This window comes from Ambystoma mexicanum, chromosome 1p, assembly GCF_040938575.1.
Source record: "Ambystoma mexicanum isolate Mex_15411 chromosome 1p, UKY_AmexF1_1, whole genome shotgun sequence".
Classification (NCBI taxonomy): domain Eukaryota; kingdom Metazoa; phylum Chordata; class Amphibia; order Caudata; family Ambystomatidae; genus Ambystoma; species Ambystoma mexicanum.
Genome location: NC_090921.1, coordinates 122,563,481 through 122,590,531, shown reverse-complemented (window position 1 = coordinate 122,590,531; position 27,051 = coordinate 122,563,481). Strand labels below are relative to the sequence as shown.

Sequence of the window (27,051 nt, the reverse complement as noted above, 5' to 3'; positions counted from 1 at the left end):
TTTAAGTATCTTTTCAAAGAAATTGATCCTAAGGCTCTTGAGCTGTAATATGCTCCGGCTACTGCAGACCAGGATAGCAAAGACCCGTCCTGCTCTGTTGCAGCCTTTCATGACCTGGTTGTGGATCTGATGTTGCTAGATATTCTAATTCCCGAGCCTCCGGCTCCACAAGGTGTACTTTTCTGTAGCCTTTACTCTTTCGACACAGAAGTGCACAGGCCTTTTCCTTCAAAAGGATGTCCTAGCTGAAGTCTTCAAGGTCTGGGATAAAACGTCATTCCAGGCAGCGCCTCAACAGGAAAATTGATGCTTGCTACAGCTGCATGCGTCGGAAGACAATCCCTTGACTGCAAGCCCACTTGCCTCGTCAAAGGTGGTGGCAGCAGCTACACTCCAGGCTAAGCCATTCTCTACACACTCCACGGCAGTGTTTAAAATCCTTTCCAAGGAGGACCAGCTTCTTGGTTGGGGAAAAAAGTGTTTTCCAATTCAGCTCTTCAGCTTCGACAGGCTAATACCGAGGTCATCCTGGCGAATGCTAATATTAAGCCGTGGAAGGAGCCTGCTGAGTTTCAGGAATGTAGCTCTCCTGACAGGCTCGAAGATTTTAAAGGTGGCTTATCTGATGCCAGAGTTCTGGCTCAGGGCCTGCTAGAGGCTGCGGCCCATCATGTTGCCACTTACGCTCGGGGCCTTATGGTTGGAGTAGACCTCTCCGGCCAAGCGTGGCTGCATGCTAAGAAGTTCTCGAAGGAGGTTCAGGACAAAGTACTTGATCTTCCTTCATGGGTAAGGAACTGTTGCCCACCTCCACTGATGAGGAACTCGCCAAAACAAAGGCAAGCACGCAAACAGCTAAATCTTTGTCAGTGCTTGCCAAAACCCCAGCTAAAGCAGCTTCTACTCAGAGGTTGGGGTCCCAAACGAGGTCCTTCTCAGGTTTCGGAGGGTTCCAGTACCTCCGGGCACGCCAGGCAGAAGCTCTCGCTGGCGGGCCTCGCCGCAAGGTGGCAGGTTTTTCTCTCGGTTAACGGCCTCCTCTTCTGCAACTTGTGGTCTCACCGCCGATAAACGATCAGCGTTTTCCATCGGTCTCACCAGACTCCAGTGGGAGGACAAATATCTCATCTGGAGGCGTGGCAGACCATCACAGAAGACTGATGGGCTTTGTCTGTTGCCCGGGCGGGCTTCCGCTTGCCCCGCCCTCATTACCCACCCTCTCGCCCTCCTCTTTAGCAGACTGGGGTTGCCCTCTCTTAGAGCCAAGGTTTAGAAACTGCTAGACCTTGGAGCAGTGGAGCCTGTTGCCTTGCGAGAGCAAGGGGAGAGCTATTACTCACGTCTGTTTACAGTGCCCAAACAGAACCAGGCTGGCCTGCGCACCATCCTCAACCTCTCCAACTTCAATCTCTTTCTACTCCAAGAGAAATTCCAGATGATTACGCCCAGCCAGATAAGGTCCTCGCTTCGGACGGGCGATTGGTTAACTTTGGTAGATCTTCAGGACACATATATGCATTTCCTGATCTGGGGCCCTCATTGGAAATACCTGCGGTTCTCCGTGGGAACTGCAGGAACTTCCAGTGTTTGGTCTCAACTCGGCACAGCGTGTCTTTACGAAGATGGCGGTCATTGCACCATTCCTCAGGCTGCACGGAGTTCATGTATGTCCATGTTTGGACGATTGTCTTCTACGCAGTCCTTGCCCGCAAACTGCAACGGCCAATCTTCAGTCGCTCCTCCAGCTCCTGTTCCCTCTGGGGCTGTTGGTGAACTGGCGGAAATAGTCTGACGGTTGTTCAAGACCTGATTTTTTTTCTAAGTTTCCGTTGGGATACTGTCAGTACCAGAGTGTTCCTGATGGAGGACAGCAGTGCGGACCTAATCAACCACGTGCCAGGCATTCCTACAGTTCTCCATCATAGGGTCTGACATGGATTCACATGCTCATGAATATTCCTCTGTAAAAGAATGAACAGTTTCACTTTGGTTTATTGGAGAAAGACAGTTTATAAACCAATCACTGAGCTCTGGGTCATACTTCCCCCAGCCAATGACTGCCCTCTTCCTAAGCCCCTCCTCTGGCAGTCATCTTCAGATTTTTACTCCAGGTTAAAGTGTTGGGAGTCCTGGTGTTTCGGCCTTAGAGCCTTCGTCTTTATAGTTAATGCTTTTTTGCTAGGAAAACCCTATTGTTCAATCGAGCCTGTGTGTGCCATCATTTCTTCATCCGATCAACAGGGATCAATTTTTCGGCATCTTTCATTGCCCCCACCCCCAACTGCCGATGTGTTGATTGTTTCTTCTTGGAAGTTTCCAGAAGGCCATTAGGCCTAAACCCTGCCGGATCATGTCGGAGAAGGACAGGGCTTCTCTCTTCAAGCTCTGCACCAGCTGCGGTTTGCAGAATGTTTTTATGGACAAGCATTCCCAGCGCCTTTTTATTGTCAACTTGACCCACAAGGAAGAGGATTGTGATTTCTGTTGTGGCTTTACCAAGCCCACTGTGAAGGATCGGCACGTCGGGCTGGCTGCGTGGCTCAAAGCCAGGGGCATGCCGCCTCCGGATCCTGCCAGACCAGGCTTCTAAGTCCATCCGTGGGGGGTCCAAGACAAGACCAAGCACTGAAGTCCGGGTTCGCCAGGGTCGCTGCGCAAGCAGGTCCCGCGATGGCCAGGGCGCATTAATCTTCTCCAGCAGCCTGAATCTCCAGCCATCGCTCCAGCTCTTTGTCGAAGTGCAAGTCAGCTACCCCAGGGAAACTACAGGAGAAACCGGAGAGAAGGCCAAGCAACAGGAAAAGGTTGCCGACCTGCCAGTGAATGCCCATGTGATGCAGGTTAAGTCATCCACATCCATCGAGCTGGTGGTGGCCGCTCTTTCCAAGGCGAAAGGAGCTGACCCGGTTCAGGGTACCCATACGGCGGCCAGGGTGACTCTACCTCCCAGGTGGCAGCCTTCAGCCAAGCCAGTGGAAGAGACACCGGAGAAGAGGATGCCATCTGAGTCTGAAGCAGACCCCTCAGGAACCAAAAGGGGAGTGGGGGGGGGGGGAAGAACTCCAGGGACACAGATAGATAGTTATTCTTCTGACATGGAGGACGAGTGCTCCGTCCACACCATCTCTGAGGATGTTGGCGACTATGTACACGTGGAACTTTGAGGAGGTTCCTGCCAGACGCGGTCGGTAGGACGACCTAGGCACTGGGCTCGGGGACCCTACTCACCAGGCGCCTCCCAGAGATCAGTCTCATGATCTTCTCTCGACTCGCCACACGCTGGTGTGAGATTCAGAAGAGGATGCCGGCAGCTCCGCTGGCTGTTTCACCAACAGCCCCATTGACACCGGGGCCACCACCGCCGAAGAGGAGGCACCCTATGCCTCCTCCAACTGACGAAATAACCCAGAGACAATCTCCTCGGAAAGGTCTCTGATGAATTTCTTCAGGCCATCAAGGCCGACAGATGTTCCGTGGCCTGGGCACGCTGCAACAGCACCATCAGTCCTTTCGTTCCACATAAGGGAAGTCTAGCAGATTTTCGAAGACTTTTGACCTTCAGAGGTGGCTGTCAAGGCTCCCAGCGCTGCACGCCGGCCTCAAAGCAGGACTGAACAGTCAGACGCCGGGCCCACACCCTTGAGCTCTGGTGGGAGGCTGGCAGAAAAAACACATCTACACTGATCGATGGGTGCTGGATGCTCTCGCCCACGGACACACTTTGGAGTTGCAGCAAAGTGTCTGAGAATACCACCAGTGATACGGCTAGATCACATCCCTCAGCTGCTGGAGGAGGCTCGGGCCATGTTAAGAAAAGGGGTAATTTGGTTCCGAAGCGACTATGGGGCTCTTGCGTTTACTCAAGATACTTTTTAGTAAGACAGAAGACAGGGGGCTGGAGGACCATTCTAGATCTACGACGACTCAACAAGTGCATCAAGTCCCTACCACGAGACGGTCACAGTGGATGCTTCCCTGGAGCGCTGGAGAGCCCAGACCAGACCTTTCCACGCCAGTGGCCTGTAGCTGCCGGAGGAGAAGACTCTACACATCAACTACGGGCTGTGTTGGGCCCTCAAGTTATTTCTTCCGTCCATCCAGGTCAAAATGGTGAGAGTCTTCACGGACAATACCACTGTATTACATCCTAAAGCAGGGGGGGGGTGGGTGATCCAGATCCCCGGCGCTTTCTAGAGAGGCGCAAGAATTGTACCATTGGGCTTTCTCCCATGGCAGGTTTCTCATTCCTCTTCACCTGGCGGGAGTCACCGAATCCCCCAGCAGGGAGCTGCGCTCTTGCCACGAGTTGGAGCTCCAGCAGGATCAAGTGGACAACCTCTTCCTCAGTTGGGGCAGTCCCCAGATTGATCTTTGTGACGGTGACGAACACCAGTGCCAGAGGTTCGCCAGCAGGTTCTCCCAGCTGGGGAGCATGGGGGAAGCATTTGCCTTCCCTTGGGAAGGCCTGTTCCTGTAGGTGTTACCTCCGTTGCTGCTACTACGAGTCATCAGTCCACTCAGATGGTTTCGGTGCAGGATGATCATCTTCGCACCAGCGAGGCCGAGGCAAATCTGGTAATCAGACATTGTCAGCGTCACCTCCAGTCAAGCTACCATTGGTTGCGGATCTCGCCAGGGAAGGAGGCTCAATCCTGCGCCACGAACCAGCATCACTGAACCTGAAGGCCTGGCTCCTGCAGCATTAAGAGCTTGGTGGTTATGAGCTGTCTGAAAACTGCAGGGAGGTCCTCGCCATGGCCAGGGCGTTGTCGACTCTGAAGTGTTACGGACCCAAATGGAAGCGTTTTGCAACTTGGTGCCGGTTGCACAAGATTAACCCTCAGAGGGTCACGGTCTCCCAAGTCCTGCCGTACTTGTTGTTGGCTAAGTTGGAGCTGGCGCACACCGCCATCAAGGTGCATCTGGCAGAGATCTCCCACTACACCAAGTCTCCAGGACAGTCTTGGCGTTGGTCGCACCGTCTAGTCAAGGAGTTCATCAAGGGACTGTTCCGATAGTTTCCGCTGCTGAAGGTGCCTGCCTCAGTGTGGGAACTGGTGCTGATTAGGCTCATGGGGCGGATGGGGGGGGGGGAGGTTGGAGTAGGCCGTTTCAAGCTTATGCATAAAGCTCTGCTCAAGTTCCTGTCTTGGAAGGCTGCATTCCTCATGGCCATCACCTGTCAGGAGAGTGGGTGAGATCCAGGCCTTGTCCTGCAAGCAGCCTTATTTAACTTTCCACGAGACGAGGGTGGTGCTGCGGATGCACTCCTTCATGCCCAAGGTTCCGTTGGCATTTCATCTCAACGAACCCTTGGTGTTGCCTGTGTTTTTTTTCCCCCAACGCCTTTGTCGCCGGCTGAACGGACTTTGCACTTGCTGGATGTGGTTCGAGCGCTGATGTTTTATGTGGCCTGCACTAAGTTTCTGGAAGAATTCTCAGCTTTTTGTGAACTTTGGTCCTGTGAACCATGGGAAGGCCTTGTCCAAGGCTTCCATCTCCAGGTGGCTCTCCGGCTGTATCACTCAATGTCACTGGTTGGCAATCCGACTGCTGCCTGCCCGTCTGAGCCCATTCTACCAGAGTGATCGCTGTGACGACGGCATTCCTGTCTTGTGTGCCCCTGCTGGACATCTGCAAGGCACGAAATGCTACTGCATCGACAGGGATTCCAGAGTTGACCAAGCATTGCTGTGCAACCTGTTCGCTTGAAGGTGAGCCTGGTGAGGAATGAAGAGTAATTGCTTATGTTGAGCCTTGCCGGCTCCCTTGGTTTTGTATGTATGTTCTGCTTTGTATTCTTTATTCTTGAGCATATGAAACCATGCCAGTCCCCATGCTGGAGAAGGAACACAAGTTACTTACCTGTAACTGTTGTTCTCCAGCATGGGTTTTGAATGGATTCACATGCAAACCCTCACTCCTGCCCTGTGACTTCTTGGTCGTGCTGCCACTTTACATGCTACCGAATCTGAGGATGGCTGCCAGAGGGACTTAGGAAGAGGGCAGTTATTGGCTGGGGGCAATATGACCCAGAGCTCAGTGATTAGTTTTATAGGAGAAAGACAATTTATAAACTTAAGTGAAACTTTATTTTCTCCAGCATGGGGTCTGGCATGGATTCACATGCTCATGAATATTCCCCGTCGTCAGGCCGGGAATCCTCGGTGTAGGAAAAAATTAGTATCAGTTTAGTTTCTGATCTGTCTTTCTTCGTAGTAACCAATCACTGGTCTCTGGGTCATACTGCCCCCAGCCAATGACTGCCCTCTCCCTAAGCCCCGCCTCCGGCAGCCATCCTCAGATTTTTACCGCACGTTCAAGTGTTGGGAGTCCTCGTGCTGTAGCTCTTGAGCTTTTGCTGCGTTTTTGTGCTTTTTCAGGAGATTTTTCTAATTTTTCGGTTAAATAGAGCCTCAAGCTCCACTGTTTCTACATCCGAACGGGGATCCGTTTCAGAGTTTTCTACGTCCCTCAAGGGTGAATATTTCGTTGAGTTGCGCTTTTGGAGGATTCCTGAAGTTCCGAGGCCTACCCCGGACATGGCCCAGGAGAAAGGAAGCTCGACGCCCGGGAAGCTGTTCAGGATCTGCCCTGGATGCCATCGTCAGAATGTTTTCAAGGAGGACGAGCATTCATTATGCCTCTACTGTCTCCATGAGGACAAGACGCACAAGGAGAAGGACTGTGTGTTTTGTGGGAACATGACGGAGCGGACCATGAAGGATCGCCACCTCCGTCTCGCCAACTGGCTGGAAGGGAAGAGCCCGTCAGGCGAGAAGAAGAAAAAGAAGTCGGAGCGGTCTTCTAAGGCCTTTGAGGGTGCCCCGGCGACGAGGGCCCAACAAAAGGCTAAGCACCGCGAGTCCGCGGGCACCGGAAGTGCCGAACGGTCAGGCTCCTTGGCTGCCAGGCAGGGCGCATCCTCCCCGGCGCCATCAACCACGAGCCAACGCTCTGGCAAGAGGAAGTCCGAGAACCCGGCGAAGTTTCTGGAGAGGCCCCAGTCGATCTCGAAGATTCCGGCGGAGGGGGAGCGAGGCTCGGACCCTCCCCCCAAGGTGAAGGCCCCAGGCGTCCAGAAGGTGACGATGGCCTTGATTCACCCTGCTAAGACCTCGATTGAGGATGTCGCCGCGGCCCTGGCTCAGCCTGTGGAGGCTACACCAGTGGAGGCGCCCTCAGGACCCAGAGTCTCCCTGCCACCGCGGAGGGAGTCGTCTTTCAGGCCCATTGAGAAGACCCCCACGAAGTCCTCGTTGGAAAAGCTGGGGAGGGGCTGGTGGCCGTCGTGGATATGGACACGACCTCTGAAGAAGAGTTCATCGAAGTCGTGGAAGAGGCGCAGCCCATCGGGAGGGATCCTGACGAGGGCGACGACGAGATCGATGGTTTCGCCCACAAAGCTCCCCATCGTTTCCGACGCCGCAGGACACCTCAGCGGCCATTTTGTCAGTGATTCAGTCTTTATGCTCGGAGATAAGGACAAGGTTGCCCCTTCCCCCGACGGAGGTACCTGAGCCAGACCCGACGGGGGAACCAGAGCCAGGACCTTTGGAGAGTCCACCGCATAAGAGGACGCATCCTACGCCACCTCTCCCACCTCTGCGGTCTTCTCTGCCTTCCCCCGGTCTACTACCCACGGGGATGATACAGGCACGGCTACGATGGGTACAGATGATGACGGGACGTGTCCCCCGTCGCCCCCCTGCTCGGGCGTCCCCGCCCGACGAGATTGGATCCTTTCATGCCATGATGTCCAGGGCATCCGAGGTTTTTTAGCTCTGCCTAGAAGAAAAGAAGAAAGAAGGGTTCCTTTACCAACGGCGCGAGGCTAAAAGGAAGACGGTCCTCGCCGTACCGCTTCTTGATGACATCTGGGATGAGGGGCTCGCCCTCCTCAGGAACCCTGCCACGGCGCCGGCAAAGAGGGACCGGTACGCGAAGAATTACCGGGTCCCCGACGCTGCGCCCTTGTGCCTTCAGGCACAACCTACCCCGGATTAGGTCGTCTCGGCGGCGGCAAAGAAGAAAGCTGGGGGGGTCATCGGCCTTGACATCAACTTTCCCGCCGGACGGCAGGAAGTTGGACACGATGGGACAACGGATCATCTCATCCCCAGCCAACGCCCTGGCTATCGTAGCCCGCTACGACAGGGAGTTGTGGTTCAAAATCGCCCCTCTGTTAAACTTCCTTCCGGGCGCCAAAAGGGCAGAGGCCCTTGAAATCCTACAGGACGGGGAGATTGCTTTGGACCACGCCATCACGGTGGCAACGGACTTCGCCGACACCGGTTTCCGTCAGTTGGGCAACAGCGTTTGCTTGAGACGACGAGGATGGCTCAAGGCCACGGATTTCCGCCAGGACGTACAAACCAAGGTTTTGGACGTGCCCTTCGACGGGAACAACCTGTTTGGGAAGGCGGTTGATGAGTCCCTTCAGGCCATCAAAACAGTGACTGCCCGGGCACTGGGAGTGCTCCAACAACGACGGCCGTCCTTTCGGAGCTCCGGAGGCAGAACAGGTGCCTCCAAGGGATCCGGCAGTGGCTCCTCCACTTACCGCCAAGCGGCAAGATCTTTGTCCCAGGAAGCCTACAGGGGACGCGGCAAGTTAGGGGGTGCCCGTCATCGACCAGGAGGTCAAGGAGGCAAGGCGGCCTCCAAACAAGATTGAACCGACAGTGGGGTCGGGCCCCCGCCAAAGCACCCCGGTGGGAGGCCGGCTGGCGAGGTTCGTCAGCGTGTGGGAGTCCATCTCCACCGACCGTTGAGTGCTGGACACCCTGGCCCAAGGGCACGCCCTCGAGTTTCAGAAGAAGTGCCCTCGCGTTCCACCCGTGGCCAGGACGGAAAATCACGTCCCTCAACTACTGTTGGAAGTAAGGGCGATGCTCAAGAAGGGTGCCATCGAGCTTGTCCCAAAGAGGCTTCGGGGCTCTGGAGTTTACTCAAGGTATTTCCTCGTAAAAAAGAAGACAGGAGGATGGCGCCCCTTCCTGGACCTACGACGACTGAACAAGTACATCAAGGCACAGAAGTTCCGTATGGTCACCCTCCAGCATGTGCTGGGACAGCTGGAGGAGGGCGATTTCCTGTCGTCGTTGGACTTGGAGGATGCGTACTTCCACATCCCCATTCTAAAAAGACACCGAAAGTTCCTTAGGTTCATGGTACAAGGGCGGCACTACCAGTTCAAGGCCCTCCCGTTCGGATTGAAGTCGGCACCCAGGGTGTTCACCAAGTGCCTCGCACCGGTGGCAGCGCCTACAGGGGATCCACGTCTACCCCTACCTGGACGACTGGCTCATCCGGGCAAGGACAAGGGAGCTCTCCGTGGAGCACACTGCGAAGACCGTCCAGCTGCTCACGGACCTGGGATTCTCCAACTTTCCAAAATCCCACCTGGTTCCGTCGCAAGTCGCCCTGTTTCTGGGAGCCAAGCTCGACACAGTGGTGCGGCTGGCCTCGCCGTTGGAGGAAAGGTCAGGACCATTCTGGGCAAAGTGCAGCGTCTGCTGGCAACGGACATGGCCAGGGTAAGATCTATCGAGTCCCTCCTCGGGATGATGTCGTCCTGCATTTATCTGGTGCGCCTTTGCAGGCTTCGGTTGAGACTCTTACAGGGGTTCCTCGACGCCCGCTGGATCCAGTCGATGGGCAGCTTCGAGGACAGGATCCCTCTCAACGAGACGTTCCGTCAGGCGATCCGGTGGTGGGCTACCCGCTCCCATCTGTCGGTGGGCACGGACTTTCAGACCCCAGCTCACCAGGTGACGGTGGCGACAGACGCCTCCCTGGAATGTTGGGGAGCACACTCCGGAGATCTTCACGTGAGAGGCCTTTGGCTCCCGGAGGAGAAGTCTCTCCACATCAACATCTTGGAGCTGTGCGCGGTGTTCTGGGCCCTCGGGTCCTTCCTTCCGTTCCTCAAGGGCAAGGTGGTGAGGATCTTCACCGACAACACCACCACAATGTTCTACATCCGGAAACAGGGCGGAACCAGGTCCCCGGCCCTATCCAAGGAAGCCCAGGATCTGTGGCATGGGCCGTTGCCCAAGGGATGTTTCTGGTACCTCTTCATTTGGCAGGAATAAAAAACACGATTGCCGACTCACTCAGCAGGGAGCTGCGCTCGTGCCACGAGTGGGAACTAAGCCAGGATCAAGTGGATCGACTCTTCCGACGATGGGACGAACCCCAAATGGATCTCTTCGCGACGGCGACGAATTCCAAGTGCCGGAGGTTCGCCAGCAGGTTCTCCCAGCCGAGGAGCATGGGCGATGCCTTCTCGTTCCCCTGGGACGGCCTATTTCTCTATGCGTTCCCTCCGCTGCCGTTGCTGCTCCGGCTCATCAACCAGCTCAAGAGGTCCCGGTGCAGGATGATCCTCGTCGCACCGGCGTGGCCGAGGCAGATCTGGTTCCCGGACCTTCTGGACTTGTCAACGTCCCCACCAGTCAAGCTGCCGATGGACGCAGACCTTCTCTCCAGAGAAGGAGGCGCCATTCTTCACCACAACCCGGAGTTGCTGAACTTGCAGGCCTGGCTCCTGCAGCACTAGAGTTTGGAGGGTACGACATCCCGGCCGATTGCAGAGAGGTTCTTGCAAAGGCCAGGGTGTCCTCAACTCTCAAGTGCTTCGAACCTAAATGGAAGAGGTTCTCTGTCTGGTGCCGTACACAGAAGATTAACCCTCTGCGGATTACGGCCCCTCAAGTACTGCCGTACCTACTGTCGCTGGCCAAAGCTGTACTGGCTCACGCCTCCATCAAAATACATCTGGCTGCAATCTCCCGATATACCAGGACGACGGGACGGGCGTCCTTGTGGTCTCATCGCCTGGTGAAAGAATTCATGAAGGGACTATTCCGATCATTCCCGCCGGTGAAGGCTCCTGCCCCGGGGTGGGAGCTTAATGTGGTGCTGACCAAGCTCATGGGGGGCCCCATTCGAGCCTATGCATTTGGCGCCTTTGAAGTTCCTGTCGTGGAAGACGGCTTTCCTTGTGGCCATCACCTCCACACGACGAGTGGGAGAGATCCTGGCCCTATCTTGCAAGCCTCCATACTTGACTTTTCATGACACGGGGGTGGTGCTGAGGACACACCCATCCTTTATGCCCAAGGTGCCGTCGGACTTCCACCTCAACGAGCCCTTGGTGTTGCCAGTTTTCTTCCCGTTGCCGGCTGAGAGGACTTTGCACTCGCTGGATGTAGCTAGAGCGCTGAAGTTCTACGTGGACCGCACAAAGAGTTTTTGGAAGACGTCACAACTGTTTGTGAACTTTGCGACTGTGAATCAAGGGAAGGCTCTCTCGAAAACTTCCATTTCGAGATGGCTCTCCGTCTGCATCATGCACTGTCACCGGTTGGCAAACCGACAGCTGCCCGGCCGTCCGAGCCCATTCGACCAGAGCGATCGCTGCTACCACGGTGTTCCTGTCTGGTGTGCCCCTGCTGGACATCTGCAGGGCTGCGACGTGGATGTCGACGCCCACCTTCACAAGATTCTACTGCGTCGATTGGGACTCCAGGGAGGAGTCCAGGGTCGGCCAAGCAGTGTTGCGCAACCTGTTCGCCTAAGGTGAGCCTGGTGAGTAGGTAAGAGTTGCTTAATGTTGAGTTGTTGTATTGCTTAATGTTGAGCCTGTTGCCACCTCCCGTGGTTGTGCATGTGTGTACTGCTATGTATTCTCTTATTCATGAGCATGTGAATCCATGCCAGACACATGCTGGAGAAGGAACAAGTTACTTACCTGTAATTGCTGTTCTTCAGCATGGGTCTGGCATGGCTTCACATGCGAACCCTCCCACCTACCCCTCTGCGGCTCTTCACTTGGTCATACTGCCACTTTACGTGCTACCAAATCTGAGGATGGCTGCCGGAGGCGGGGCTTGGGGAGAGAGCAGTCATTGGCTGAGGGAAGTATTACCCAGAGACCAGTGATTGGTTACTACTAAGAAAGACAGATCAGAAACGAAACGGATACTGATTTTTTTCTATACCGAGGCTTCCCGGCCTGACGGGGGAATATTCATGAGCATGTGAATCCATGCCAGACCCATGCTGGAGAACAACAGTTACAGGTAAGTAACTTGTTCCTTCTTTTTTGTCTTTTACCGAGGATTCCTGGCCTGAAGGGGAATCTTGAAGAGCATGTGAATCCATGCTGGAGAACAGTAACTTGTTTCTCCTCCCATATGTCGGCCTGGTGGTTCCAGAGACTCCTGGCACTTATGGCCTCTTGTGTGCTAGCTCTACCTCTTGCAAGACTGAAAATAAGGAGCAAGCAGCTTCTTTTCGGAGCTGCTAGTACCAGGCTATGGGCCTGGATTCCAAGATGATTGCAGTTCAGACCGCCTTGACTGCGGATCCTCAATGGTGGTCTTCTGCCAGCACAATTTACGGTTACCAGACTCTTCCTTCCAAGGGTGGGGGGCGATTCTACATCTCCTTGAGGTATGATTTGACAGGTGGTTCCATATCGATTACCTAGAGCTTCTGGCAGTTTTTCTAGCGCTCAGATTTTTAGCCCTTGTCAACAGTGTGGTTTGCATTTGCACGGACAATTCCGTAGCTATCTACTCTTATGTCCCGTCCCCATTCCTCCATACTGCATGGACGTCCCTTCCAAGGGACTGGAGACAGAACCTTTTTCACCAGAAAAAAACCTTCTTTCCCTTAAAATTTAGAGGCACGTGGGGGTGCGGCCTTGGGAGCATGTACTGCCCTGACTCCCCCCACACCACCCCTAAACCCCCCAAGCCCCTTTTTGCGCCACACCTCTGTCCTTTTTTCCAGCGTCGACGGGAACTGGCCGAATTCACCAGCGTTGTTGGGTTTGCCTTCGGCCATCTAATTCCACGCGTGGATACTACTTTGTCTTTTTTTGTTTTTCTTCTCATTTAGGTACTCGGTCCTCAGGCGCTCCTCCCCGGCGCATGTTAACTTCCACAGGGTTCAGCAGGTGTCCATCCTGCAACGTGCTCTTCCCAACTTAAAACCCCCATGCCCTCTGCCTACGTTGCCTTGGCCCAGACCACGTTTGGCAAGCTTGTACAGTGTGGCTTGCTGTCCTCAATCGCCTAAGAACAGACTAGACAGATGGCGGGAGCTCTTCCAGAAGTCTCCTCCTGAGGACCTCAAGAACTTTGTGAAACACTGAGCCAGGCCCAAGGTAGGGCCGTTTTGGCCATTGCACCCGCAAAGGAGACTCCGTCCCAAGGATTCTGCCGTGCGGGAGGGACCGTTCCGGGCCTGGTCCTTGTAGCAGCACGTGCACCGAGGCTGTTGCAGCTACCGGCCTTCGGACCGAGAGATCCTTGGATTCTCCCGGCAGCAGTGTTGAGTGACTGGAAGGTTCATGTACCGGATTGCCATCCAAGGGGCGCAGCCCTTGTACAGGCAAGATGGCCAAGGAGCTACGCCCTAGTACCGGCAATACGTCCGAGGGGGTGCCTAAATGCAGCTCTACCGACCCTTGGGTCAAGGGTGTCACACCTACCGGGTCTAGGCCCGAGGAGCCACACTCGTCTTTGAGGAGGCTGGGCCCAGCGAGCCGAGCAGCACGTCGCAGGCACGTGGCAGGCAGCTCGATATGATGGCTGCCGCGCCAGACATAGGCACCTGTCCGACGCCATTCCAGGAATTCGGCAAAGGAGTCAAGGTGGAACTGGCCTCAACCAGGTAAGTGGCCTACAGCCTTTCCTTATGCGCAGGGCAGCTTGCCCATACCCTGCCCAAATGGGCAGGGTATGCAGCAGCTCTTGGCTACCCCATCAGTACCCCCCCTACCACCTCTCCAGCCAGTGAAGAGGGGTTCTTCGAGAGGTTCCTCAGGCTCATGAAGTCCCCTCCGATGGAGGTTATCCTCAAGGACGCCATCGGGGAGGTCCTCCCTACTATGCTAGCGGCACCACAAGGTCCTCCGCCGGTGCTCCTGCCGCTGCCTCTGGTCCCCCTCCTGATTCCTCAGCCAGTTCCGTACCAGCCTCCGCCTCCTCCTCCTCCGACTCCGTTCACTGTATCCCAGCCTCTAGCTCCAGCTACACCTCCACAGGATCCTCCTGATCCACAGGATATGGATGCAGAGGATTCGGACATGCCATCCTCAGCCAGGGCCTTCCTCGAACGTCTTGCAGGGCTGGCGGAGTACCTGGGCCTGCTCCAACCCGAGGGTGAACAGCTGGCAGAGGGGTTCTGGCTGAAGGCCTCACGTGACTCCCCTCTGCCAAAACAGGGATTCCACTGCAAACCGATGTAGTCTCCCTGGCCAAGAAGGGTTGGCTCAAGCCCCACTCGGTCAATTGATGCCTGGACGCCAAATACAGGCAGATGCACTCTTGCTATCGGCCCACCCTCAGCCACACTCCTCTGTGATCGCTGCGGCATCACTATACTCCAAGCCTCAGTTGTCATCCACAGCAGCAACGCTATTAGGCAAGGAGGAGATTATCTTGGAGGCATACGGGAAGAAGCTGTATGCCAACGCATCCTTGCATCTTTGTCAGGCCAACGCTCAATCCACTGTGGCCCATATTGACACTGAGCCATCTGTATCGCCACAGAGATGAGGACGACAGCCTGGCTCCGGGCAATGAAATTCACCCTGGATGCCCAGGAACGCATATTTAGATATGCTGTGCGAGGAGGGTGGGGGGGGGGGTGCCCTCTTCCACTCCTCCATGGACGAAGAGCTGGACAAGAAGAAAAACAGCTCAAACGGCCAAGTCTTTATCCATCTTGACAAAGACTATGCCCAAGTTGTACACCCAGTCACAGCAGCGCTCCAACAGGGGGCGTACAAACTGAGGGTTCCGCGGCTTCCCGGAATGGACATCAGGCAGCCTGACTGCTCGCTGTCTCGCAACTGGTGCAAGCAGCGAAAGGGGGGGGGCAGCCTTTAAGTCTTTTTCCAGCCCCCCTCCTCCGCACCAGCCTCAGAGAAAGAAGGCATGACGCAGCCCTTCGGGTCCACGTGTCTTCAGTCGGGGGGCAGGCTTGCTCTCCATGCATTTCTGGCACCAGAATTTTGCGAACCCCGGGTTCCTCTCTGTAGTATCCACGGGGTACTACCTGCCCATCCCAGCCTCTCCTCCTGCCTCCCCACCACTCCCTCAAGTTGGGACAGCAACTCTTCTGGCGGAGATCCGGTCGCTCGTAGAGAGCCAGGTAGTGGAGGAAGTACCAGCCTCCCAACAAGGCTTGGGCTTTTACTCCCAAGATTTTCTCCATTTAGAAGAAGAACCAGGCGGACAGAGTTGTGCTCGACCTTACCTCCCTCAACCTTTCCTTACCCCTGCAGAAATTCAAGATGGTAAGCCAGCTTTTATAGCGAAGACATTGTGCAAGGGAGACTGGATGTGCTCCCTGGATCTAAAGGATGCATACCTACACGTCCCGATTTGGCAGCCCCATCGTTCTTTCCTTTGTTTCTGGATCATGGGCTACCGGTTTTAATACAAGGTCCTTCCTTTTGGCCTCAACTTGGCCCCCAGAGAATTTACCAGGCTCATGAATACAGCGGCTGACCTCCTCCGAGTGCAGAGCCTCCACATTTACCCATACCTTGACGACTGGGTCGTCATGGCTACATCTCCGAAGCGGTTCACCACTCTTCCCATGCCCTTATGAACACGCTGCACGATTTGGGCTTCTCGCTCAATCTCAAGAAGTTGCTGGTTCAGCCCACGCAAACTGACATTCTTGGGCCTCATCTGGGACACATGCTCGGAGAAGATATTTCCGTCAAAGGACAAGATCTTTGCCATTAAGAGGGCCACTGCCCAATTCCTCAGCAGAGAGGGGAGCTACGTCTTGGTGGTGGTAGCATCTCCTGGGTCTCGTGGCGGCGGTCCTATTGGACGTCCCACACACGGGACTGAGGAGGATTCAGCTGCACTTTGCAGACTCATGGAACCAGGAGCGGAGCTCTCAATCCAAGAGGATCAATGTTATTCCATCTCTCCACCCGGACCTAACATGGTGGTCCAGGGACTGGAACCTACGGGCGGGCACGCCCTTTCGGCCGCCCAACCCATGCCACCATCATTAGACTCCTAGCTCGAGGGCTGGGGAGCCACCCTGGACGATCTCTCGGTCTACGGCACCTGGACTCGACTGGAGCAGGAATACCATATTAATTGGTTAGCTGAACATCATCTGGCTAGCGCTCAGCATTCCTACCACTTCTCAGGGTCCTCAGCCAGACGGACAACTCGACCAGCATGTACTTCTCAACAAGCAGGGAGGCACCAAATCCACTCCTCTTTGCAGACTGGCAATCGGCATGTGGTAGAGGGCCCTGGAAAACATCTACCCCGCAGCAGTCCACCTCCCGGGGGAAGCCAACCTGGAGGCGGACAGGCTCAGCAGGTTGAGAGTGGACAATTACGAGTGGCAGCTAAACAACCTGGTCATTCAGGAGATCTTCAACAGGTGGGGTCATCATCAGGTGGATCTCTTTGCCACCGGGCACAACAAGAAGTTTCCTCAGTTCGCCTCCTGGCAGGGCCAGGGCCCGGCTCCTTGGGCGATACATTTAGGCTGTACATTTAGGCTTCAGTGGAATGGCATGAAGGGTTGCGCCCCCCCCCCCCCCACACACCGCTGATTCAGAGTGATTTGTGAGATCAAGAAGTCTCTGCAACTCAGCATCCTTCTTATAGCTCCATGGTGGCCGGCCAGGCCATCGTTTTTGGAGCTGCTCAGTCTCTCGAAGGTGCCTCCGATTCACCTCCCAATGGGCCCAGCACATCTTCTGACGCAACAGGGGGCAGGGTCATCCATCCATCACAGAAATTAGCCCTCACAGCGTTGTATCTGAGCACGTAACGCTGCGGCACCTCAGCCTCTCACAGGCTAATCTGGAAATCATACAGGGCACAAGGACCAAGGCTACCAGGGCCCAGTATAAAAGTAAATGGACCAGATTCTGTCACTGGAAATGGACCCCCTGGCATGTTCTTTGGACGACGTGCTTGCCTTCTCGGCGCACCTCGCCCACTCTGGTGTCCAGGTGAACGCCTAGCGTACATCTCACAGGCATAGGGTCTTACAGGAACTCTGAGGAGGGGGATCTTCTCCTCCTATCGTCAAATATCTGACTGGATCGCAAGGCTCTACCTGCCTGTCAAGAGGCCGCACCCAGTGTGGGACCTCAACATAGTCTTGGGCGCCTGGCGCACAAACCGTTTGAGCCAATGGCGTCTGCAGACATCAGGCTGGTCACCATCAAAACCTTCTTGCTAGTCTACCTCACTCGGCTCATAGTCAGCGAAATGCAGGCAGTGGTCATCTCGGAACCATATACTACCTTTCACAGGGACAAAGTAGTTCTGCGGACACAACTGGCATTTCTGCCCAAGTTGCCGTCTGCTTTCCACTTAACGAGGAAATAGTCCTCCAACGTTATTTCCCAAGTACGAAGCACAGAGGGTGCTGCACTGCCTGGATGTCAGGCGTGCCCTGAAACTTTACTTTGACAAGACCAAGGGCTTCCGCAAATTGAACACCCTGTTTGTCAATTTCAGAGGCTCAGGACCTGGCTATCGGGCCTCCATAGCCCGCTGGATGGTCTCGGCCGCCAAGGAAGCGTACGGGCCAGCACAAGCCGCTTCCGGCCAACATGCACACCCACGCAGTCGGTGCCAACCTAACGGCCATTGCATTCCAGCACCATATCCCTTGGCAGGTCGGCCACTCCCTCGGCTTTCTGCAAGCATTATTGTTCGAGGGGATTGGGTCCTCCGACGTATTCCATATCTATGACAGTAATCACCACAGCTGTGCTACTTCGGAAAATCTTTCTGCGTCGATACACTGTCCTTGAGGGCCTCTGTCGAGCCGACGTCACCCGATGTTATAAGTAGGACGCACGACGCCCGTAGCCTCAGTTCTCCAGCCTGGGGGTCTGGCATCGATTCACATGCTCATGAATATTCCCCGTCAGGCTGGGAATCCTTGGTAAAGAAAAAATCAGTATCAGTTTTGTTTCTGATCTGTCTTTCTCAGTAGTAACCAATCACTGGTCTCTGGGTCATACTGACACCAGCCAATGACTGCCCTCTCCCTAAGCCCCGCCTCTGGCAGCCATTTTCAGATTTTTACCGCACGCTCAAGTGTTGGGAGCCTTCGTGTTTAGCTCTCGAGCTTTTGCTGCGTTTTCGCGCTTTTTTCAAAGAGAATTTCAAATTTTTCAGTCAAATAGAGCCTCAAGCTCCACCGTCTCTACATCCGATTAACGGGTATCCATATCGGATTCTTTTCTACGCCCCTCAAGGGTGAAGATTTCGTCGAGTTACGCTTCTTGGGGGATTCCATAAGTTTATGCGGCCTACCCGGACATGGCCCAGGAGAAAGGAAGTTCGACGCCCGGAAAGCTGTTCAGGGTTTGCCCTGGATTCCAGCCACAGAATGTGTTCAAGGACGACGAGCATTCGAAACGTGTCTACTGCCTTCACGAGGACAAAACGCACGTGGAGAAAGACTGCGTTTTGCAGGAACATGTCGGAACGGACCATCAGGGACCGACACCTTTGTCTCTCCAACTGGCTGGAAGGAAGGAGTCCGAGCGGTCTTCTAAGTCCTGTGAGGGCGCCCTGGCGACGGGGGCCCAACAGAAGGCAAAGCACCGCAAGTCTGTGGGCACCGGGAGCGCCGAACAGTTGGGCTCTTCGGCTGCCAGGCAGGGGCGCGCCTTCCGCGGCACGATCAATCAATGGGCCAACGCTCTGGTTCGGGGAGGAGGAAATCCGAGAACCCGTGTAAGCCTCTGGAGAGGCCCCGGTCGATCTCGGATTCGTCTGAGGGGGCGCGAGGTGGTGACCCTCCCCCCAAGGTAAAGGCCTCAAGCGCGCCTAAGGCGGTGAAGGCCTTGATTCACCCGGCCAAGGCCTCTTTCGAGGGAGGCTACACCAGTGGAGGCGACCTCGGGGCCCAGAGTCTCCCTGCCTCCGCAGAGGGACGCCTCTTTCAGACCCATCGAAAAGACCCCCGTGAAGACCCCGGTGGAAAAACATGGGCGGGGGGGCGGTGGCCATTGTGGACACGGACACAACATCTGAGGAGGAGCTGGCAGAAGTTCTAGAGGGCCTCGACGAGGGCGTCTTAGAGGCCCATCCCCACGGGAGGGATCCTAACAAGGGTGACAACGAGAGTGACGGGGGCACCGGCGAGGGTCCTAGTCAGCCGTCGCTTCCGGAACAGCAGGATTACTCGGTGGCCATTTTGTTGGTAATACAATCCTTATGTTCAGAGATGTGGACAAGATTGCCTTTACCACCGACGGAGGACCCGGTACCAGGTCCGACGGAGGAACCAGAGCCGGTCCCGATGGGAAGCCCCCCCGAACAAGAGAAGACTGATCGACCCAGCCCCTCCTTCTCAGCTCTTGCGGCATGCTCAGCCTTTACCCACGTCCCCCGTCCCTAGGGATGACACAGGAACAGACACGGCCACGACGGGTACCGACGACGGCGGTGACGACAGGACGGAGTTCCCATATCCAGCCCGATCCTCCCCGTCCGATGAGATCGGATCTTTCCATGCAATGATCGCCAGGGCATCCCTTCTCTTCGGGGCAGAGCTGAAAAAGCTCGAAGGTTTCCTTTACCAACGGCGCGAGGCCAGGAGGAAGTCGGTCCTCGCCGTGCCTCTGCTGGATGACATCTGGGACGAGGGTCTCACCCTTCTCAAGAACCCGTCTACGACACCTGCCAAGAAGGATCGGTACGAGAAGAAGTACCGGGTCCCCAACGCGGCCCCTTTGTGCCTTAGGGCACAACCTACCCCTGACTCGGTAGTCTCTGCGGCGGCCAAGAAGAAAGCGGGGGGGGGGGTGGCGCATCGGTCTCCACAAAACTTCCCTGCCGGACGGCGAAGGTAAGAAGCTGGACGCAATGGGATGACGAGATATCTCGGCGGCGGCAACAACGATTAAGGCGGCCAATGCCCTCGCGATCGTGGCCCACTACGACAGGGAGTTATGGTACAAGATTGAACCCCCCCCCCCCCCCTGTTGGACTTCCTACCTGATGACAAGAGGGCCGAGGCCCTGGATATCTTGCAAGAAGGCGAAGTGGCGTCGGACCACGCCATTATGGTGGCAACGAACATTGCCGACACCGGTTTCCGCCAGCTAGACGACGAGGTTGGCTCAAGGCGACGGATTTCCGCCTGGATGTACAAGCCAAGGTGCTGGACATGCCGTTTGACGGGAACAACCGGTTTGGAAAAACGGTGGATGAGTCCCTCCAAGCCATCAAGGCGGACACAGACTGCTAGGGCCCTAGGCGTTCTCCGGCAACGGAGGCCGTCCTTTCGGAGCGCCGGAGGCAAGCAGGGTGCCTCCAAGGGATTCGGCGGTGGCTCCTCTAGGTATGGCCAAGCGGCCCGCTCCTCGTTGCAGGAAGCCTATAGAGGACGAGGCAAGTTGGGGGAGCGGGGGGGGCCCCGCCGGCCCCGCCGTCGTCGCCAGGGAGGCCAAGGCGGCAAGGCGTCCACCAAGCAAGATTGAACCGACAGCGGGGTCGGGCCATCACCGAAGCACCCCGGTGGGAGGCCGGCTGGCGAAGTTCGTCAGCGTGTGGGAGTCCATCTCCACCGACCGTTGGGTGCTGGACGCCCTGGCCCAGGGGCACACCCTCGAATTTCTAAAAAAGTGCCCTCGCATTCCAACCGTGGTCAGGAAGGAAAATCACGTCCCTCCACTACTTTTGGAGGTGAGGGCGTTGCTCAGAAAAGGTGCCATCGAGCTCGTCTCAAAGAGGCTCTTGGGCTCCGGAGTATACTCAAGGTACTTCCTAGTAAGAAAGAAGACTGGAGGATGGCGCCCCATCCTGGACCTGTGACGGCTGAACAAGTACATCAAGGCACAGAAGTTCCGGATGGTCACCCTCCAGCACGTGCTGGGATAACTGGAGCAGGGCGATTTCCTGTCGTCGTTGGACTTGGAGGATGCCTACTTCCACATCCTAAAAGGACACCGGAAGGTCCTAAGGTTCGTGGTCCAAGGACGGCACAAATATTCCATTGGACAACACATTTTGCAAATCAGTTATTTTTGAGTTCAGTGGTGCGCACGTTCGCACACATGCAAGATCAGACTTTTGTGGTATAGACTGTACGCAAGCATTTATTTTCTACTGTTCTCTTAGCCTACCCACCTTCATCTGGTACCGATTGCTAGTCTATGCAAAGCTTGCAAGTCTAAAGATTCACAAGTCTCATGCACCGCATTTCCTCAGATGGAATCTTAACTCAAATTACACACCTGCTTAACTCAAATTACGCTGCTGGTTATGTATGAAAATAACCAGAGGTGATCAATAAGCAAGCTTTAATTGGTCCCTGTACACATAGGATAGGGATAATGTGATTGAAACGCACTTGTCAACGCTAGTTTTTACTTTGGAATTACACAAGTTGAACTACTCTGGAACAACCACTAGATGGTGACCTATGCAAAACCTGTGATTCTAAAAACATTTATGTCACAAAGACCTAATGGACTATCTAATGTCTGATTCATATAGGTTTGTGTTTCTGTATGTGTAGCCTGTACTTGATGAGCAATTCGGTACATTATAGTTCTAAAGTTTAGGGAACTAGAAGAGATCCCTAGAAACGGGCACCACATCATATAATGGCATTGTGGATTTTGAACATCACAAAATGAAGTAACTATTACCCACAATTTATAGTACTGTGAGACTGGTAACCCATAGGTAGACATGTACTTCAGAAGAGGTTAAATAATTTAAACCATGCTCTAGTGGGCCTCCAAAAGTCAGGTGATGGATGCTTTTTGTAACCGGCCTAAATAGCTAGTCGGATGCAGTATCCCAATGCTCCATCTAGTTAGGGGTGCAGTGGTTTATTTGATTAAGTTCTCAAATTCATAGTTCAGCCCCAAAGGTCCAGTCTTTGGAAAGGTCCAGGGATCCAAGGAGGAAACGTGAGCAATGCCAGGTATGTTACTACCATTCTAATCACTTTACAGGAGTTCAAAGATTTCTCATTCATTCCTATGTGGAAACATTCTACAAAATCCATAGGCAAATTGTGTTGTAGTTTAAAGCTAGATCAGTCCCTTTTCTACTCTACGGGTGTGGGCAAACCAGTTGACCCCAGGGAACACCAGAGGGCGATCTCCCTGAAATGCTCAAATTCCCGGTTCGAGAGAAGGATGGATGCCAAGTAGGATTCTTCGGGCCAATGGCAGTCATGGCGATTCGTTGTAGAGGGAGACATGCAAAACCCCACTACTACTGGTATCTGTTACTAAGCACAAGAGTAGTGACCCTAGGCATTCATCCTATAAAGAAGGGTCCTGTGACATGAGCAATGAATGTAGGTGGTCTATGACGGACCAAGATGGAGCTAAAGCAGAATTTTGGTGACCTGCCACTCTACTAGACTGGGGAAGTCTCTCTACCTTGAGACATATGAACCCAGAAACGTTCCAGGCATGGGACTTCTAGTCCATCCAGCAAGGCGACCAGGATTAGGATAAGGAAATGCCTAGAAGAAGAAACTGTTAGGGAGAATTCTCATGTCTGTGCTTAGTCCCTTCAACCTTGGAGACCCCCACCTCTTTTTCCGGACTTGGCACTTTTTTAATTTTTAACCCTGCAGCGAGAGACCTTTTTTTCACTCCCTCATGTGTTTTTTTCCTGATCTGGATTTTGTGTTTTCACTGTTTTTGGAGTCTGATAAACTCCATAGGCATCTGCTTTTGCTTCAGTGCAGTTTCACAGAGATTTCTCATAAGGGTTAAATGCCTTTTCTTGTATGAACTACAGTTACCAAGAATAGTAAATTGACATTGACTTATCTTTTCTCTTTGCAGGCCCAGCACACCCCATCTTATGTGGAGTACTAGGGGTGGGTTACTTAGTAGCCCCTTATCCTACATTCTCATGTAACATTTGTATGTTAAGCTCATAACTTTAAATGGCTGATGGCAGTGGTTTACCTTTTCCTGCCATTGTGCTTTTCTACCGCAGGCTGAACCCTCTGCTGCAGTAAAGCACCCATGGGTTAGACCATTTTGTCAATGCCATGTCATCTTTTTTTCGCCATTTTCTATTTGTGAGGTCTTGGGTTTTACTCTGTGCGTTGAGAAAGGTTTCAGCCCTTTGTTAGTCTTGACTTTGGCGGGCTATAGCCCTGAAGACCGCCTTGGCTCAAGTGTGTCTGGAATGACATGATGTGAGTGAGGGTCCTGAAATTCCCCTGTCCTTTGTTTCGAGGAATGCCTGAATGCAACTAGTCCCGATTGGCTTGCTGTGGTTCTGGGACAGCCACCCTGCTGTGTGATTGACAGCCTAGGCTGTGCATGAATGGAAGAAACCTGCTTAAAAGGTGAGGGTTTTGGGACTAGAGCAGAGTCGACCACTGGGAGAAACACCCGACGAAGACACCACGAACAAAGCTTGTTGCCACCTCCTAGACCTTTCAATTGCCCGGTGAAGCCCTGCTGCTGTGCCAAGCTCCTTTTTCTCCTCAACATAGAAGCTCTGGACGGAATTACTTCTCTCCTTGGGTTAGTGGGACCAACTAACCCAGAAGAACTCCACTAGACCACCATCCTTGACTTGCTGGTCTCTGTTGCTTCGGAAGCCCAATGCCATGGGTCGAGTGTCCGAAGTAGAGTGCAACGTCTGCCGCAGAACGAATCTGGCTAGAAGCTCCAGGAGACTCCGAAGGACCCTCCAGAAGCAGGATCTCCAGATTCTGAGTCCTCTCACTAGAGTGCAGGACTGAGGGAGTGAAGGAGTGAAGGAAGTCCAACAGATGTCCAAGATCAGCAACGGTGCTGTTTGCTAAGGGCTGAAACTGAGTAGTGCTGCTGAACTGAAAAGAGCTCGTAGCTGCTGACGTCATAAGTACTGCTGCAGGAGCCCACCGGATGTCCTCCCTCTTGTCCCCACGACTCATCTTCAAACCAGAGGTACTGTTTAGGTTTGGGATACTTGCCTTATTGCTGTGCTCTTCTCAGTTGGAAATTGGCTTTTAGAGTCGATTTCAACTCTTTTCACAGTTGTGACCCTGCAAGTAATTTTTCTAAAGACTCTCTAATTTAGTGCAAGACTGATCTAAGAAGTGAATCAGATCCATAGATTGTCCCAAATGACTTTAGCTGTCCTGGCTCCCTGAAGACTCCTAGTCCATTGACTTTGATACTGTTTGTCCCTCATAGTTGGTAGCTTGTTGTATACTGTTACTGCTGGGAAAGGGTCATCTAGATTTCATTGGAAGATTTAGTTGTCCTCACGTGCTGAGAAACTGTCTAACCTTTTTCCTTTCCTATCTTTCCTTTCTGCAACCTCAATCTGCAAAGTATACTAGTGAGCTATATAAATGCCTTTTTGTTGCTTGTGTAATCTGCTTAGATTCAAATGCTATGCATAGGCTGACATCTAGTGGAAGCTGCAGAGTATTAGTTTTCCGAAACTGGAAAATGGGCGTCGAAATAGGGCGTGCCTTTAATGTTATCCCTATTGTGACGTCCCCTGTACCCACGATCCCTCATGCGAGTAGGTCCCTCGGATAGTTTTTTTCTGCCATTGTGAGCGAGCGCAAAGTCCATTTTCAGCTTACGCTGTTGAACTTTAATAATTAAGTTAGTATTTCTTCCTGTTCTTAGCCGACATCGTGACTCGAAGCAGTGAAGACTGAAGACTACGAAGCCGACGGCGCCACCCGGCCCTGGGAGGCCCTGTCGGCCTCGGTTTTAAAGTAGGGAGAGTGGGGGGGGGGCCATAAACGTATATATATTCCCACCCTTTCCCACAGTCGCCCTGCTTCCTACCATTATTATGGAGGATACTCCCTTTAAGTTCTTGCCCCTCTTGCAATATGAAGTTCATGTGGGTCGACAAGCATAGGGTCTGTAACCTCTGCTTGAATAGAGACCATGACGAGGTTCATTGTCGGGCTTGTAATCTGCTCCGACCTAAAATCCTCAAAGACAGGCAAACTAAACGTTGGGCCCATCACGCCATGTGGGCCGAGGCCTCCATTGACTTCCAGCAACGGCAGCGATGCCGTCCCTCGGACGGCGAGGGTGGCTGGGAACCTCCACGTTCACCAGTGCCAGCCCCCGATCCTAGCAGACAAGCTGGCGGTCCTGTTATGGGGAAGACACCCGGCTGCAAGGGCACCACACTCCCCCCGCCCCACACAAACGCACACCCCACAACGATGCGAGTGAAGTCGCACGCCGAGAGTCGACGATGAAGGGCAAATCTTCTGATCAGAAGTCCTCTGGGCGGCCCATCAAGACAAAGGACGCCTGACTCGGAACTCCCCCGTCTGGCCTGCGACTGCGAAAGATGCTGCGCAAGCCATCCCCGCGGTCGAAGTTAGGCCTACACCCGAGGACAAACCCAGGGAGTCCTCCTCTGAAGCCCGCTCTTTGACCACTAGCTCCAAGAAGTTGTTGTCTAAGAGCAAGAACCGTAAAGAGACACAGGTCCAGTTCCTCTAGGGAGAGGGACTCCATTAGGAAGGATAAGGCTAGGGAGCAACCCTCTAGCCAACATAAGAGTATGCCCCTACAGGACACTATATAGTAGAGCCTGATCATGCACATCAGCCTGACACTATCAGTTTTGATGAAGGACATACCCCCACACCTGCCTCCTCATACCCGGGGGTTCTACCCAGTTCAACCCAATGGACAGCACAAGATATTGACTCATGAGTCGCATGACATGCTCAGCAAACCTCTTCGAAGAACATCTACATATTCTGGACAACCTGACCTCCACGCCTCCCACTACACAGGCGTCTGGTTCTAATACAAGACTTGCAGCCTCTCTGTCCCAGGCAACGGCTTTACTGTACAAAGAGATCTCCGCCCCCAGTGGAATTGGCTGTTGAACCAGCACACACAACTCTCTCCTACGACCTTTATGACCAGGATGCAGAGGAGAATGAATACTTGGACGAGGGTGACCCCTCTTATGACATCATCAAGGGTTACGACGCCAGGGGGGTGGGGGGGCACCATCAAAACCAAGATGAGTCTGTGGTTTTTGCGATGGACTCTCCAGTCCTGCAAGACCCTCCCTTACCAGACTCCCCGGTGGACAACCAGCCCCTATTCGACAATATCCTCATAAGGGCTGCAGAATATTTCGGAATCTAAACGCAGGAGGTCCAACAGGACAAGGATTTTGCAGAAAATGTTGGGCGATTAAAAAACATGCAACCCAATTTATCCCCCTGCTAAAGTCTGTCCAAAGAAGGATTCAGCCTTCCCTAGAACTGCCATACCAGGGCGGTGAACCCTTGGATATAGAAACTTTTCAAACCAGCACCCTCCGACACCTTCTATATAAGGGGCCAACTTAGACCTGACCCTCTGGTTGTTACGACCACTCGCAAAAGAGCTGGTACCCCCTTGGCCTTCTACGAAGCCCCTCCGGACAAGGAGAGCAAAAAAAATTATATGCCATGGGTAGAAAGATAGCGTCCACTGCAGCACACCAGGCGCGGATAGTAAATAATTCCACCTTGCTATCCGCGTCCACTGCAGCACACCAGGCGCGGATAGCAAATAATTCCACCTTGCTATCCAACTATGACTGCACAAAGTGGGATGAGTTTAAGGCCCTAGCAGAATCCGTGCCAGAACCACTAAAGGCCAAACTCCCCCTTCTGGCTGCCGAAGGCAGAGCTACAGCAGGCAGCGCCCTGAAAAATAACTTAGACTCAGCTGACATCGCTGGATGCGTTATTGCAGAATCCACCATATTAAAATATTAAAACGCCACGCCTGACTTAGACAGTCTGGCTTTAAACTTGACTCAAGCTACCCTACTAAATATGCCAGTTCAGCCAAACGTGTTTGGTAAGGCAGTTGAAGACACTCAAGTCCGCCAAGGATGAGTATGTGAGACTCCATTGGCCAACTGATGAATAAACAACTAGGCCAAAGAGGTGGTAGTAATTTTCACTGTTTTCGGGGGCAAAATGCGCAGATGGGAACCGGATACAGCCAAAACCAAGGTTCCTCTTGGCTTACCAACCGACAAGTGA

At 53.8% G+C, this 27,051-nt stretch overlaps 1 protein-coding gene across 4 annotated transcripts in view; it reads left to right on the top strand.

The window, feature by feature from the left end:
- Positions 1-27,051, top strand: part of GNB2 (G protein subunit beta 2) — a 447,265-nt gene that overhangs the window by 236,123 nt on the left and 184,091 nt on the right. The gene's annotated exons all lie outside the window — the stretch shown is intronic.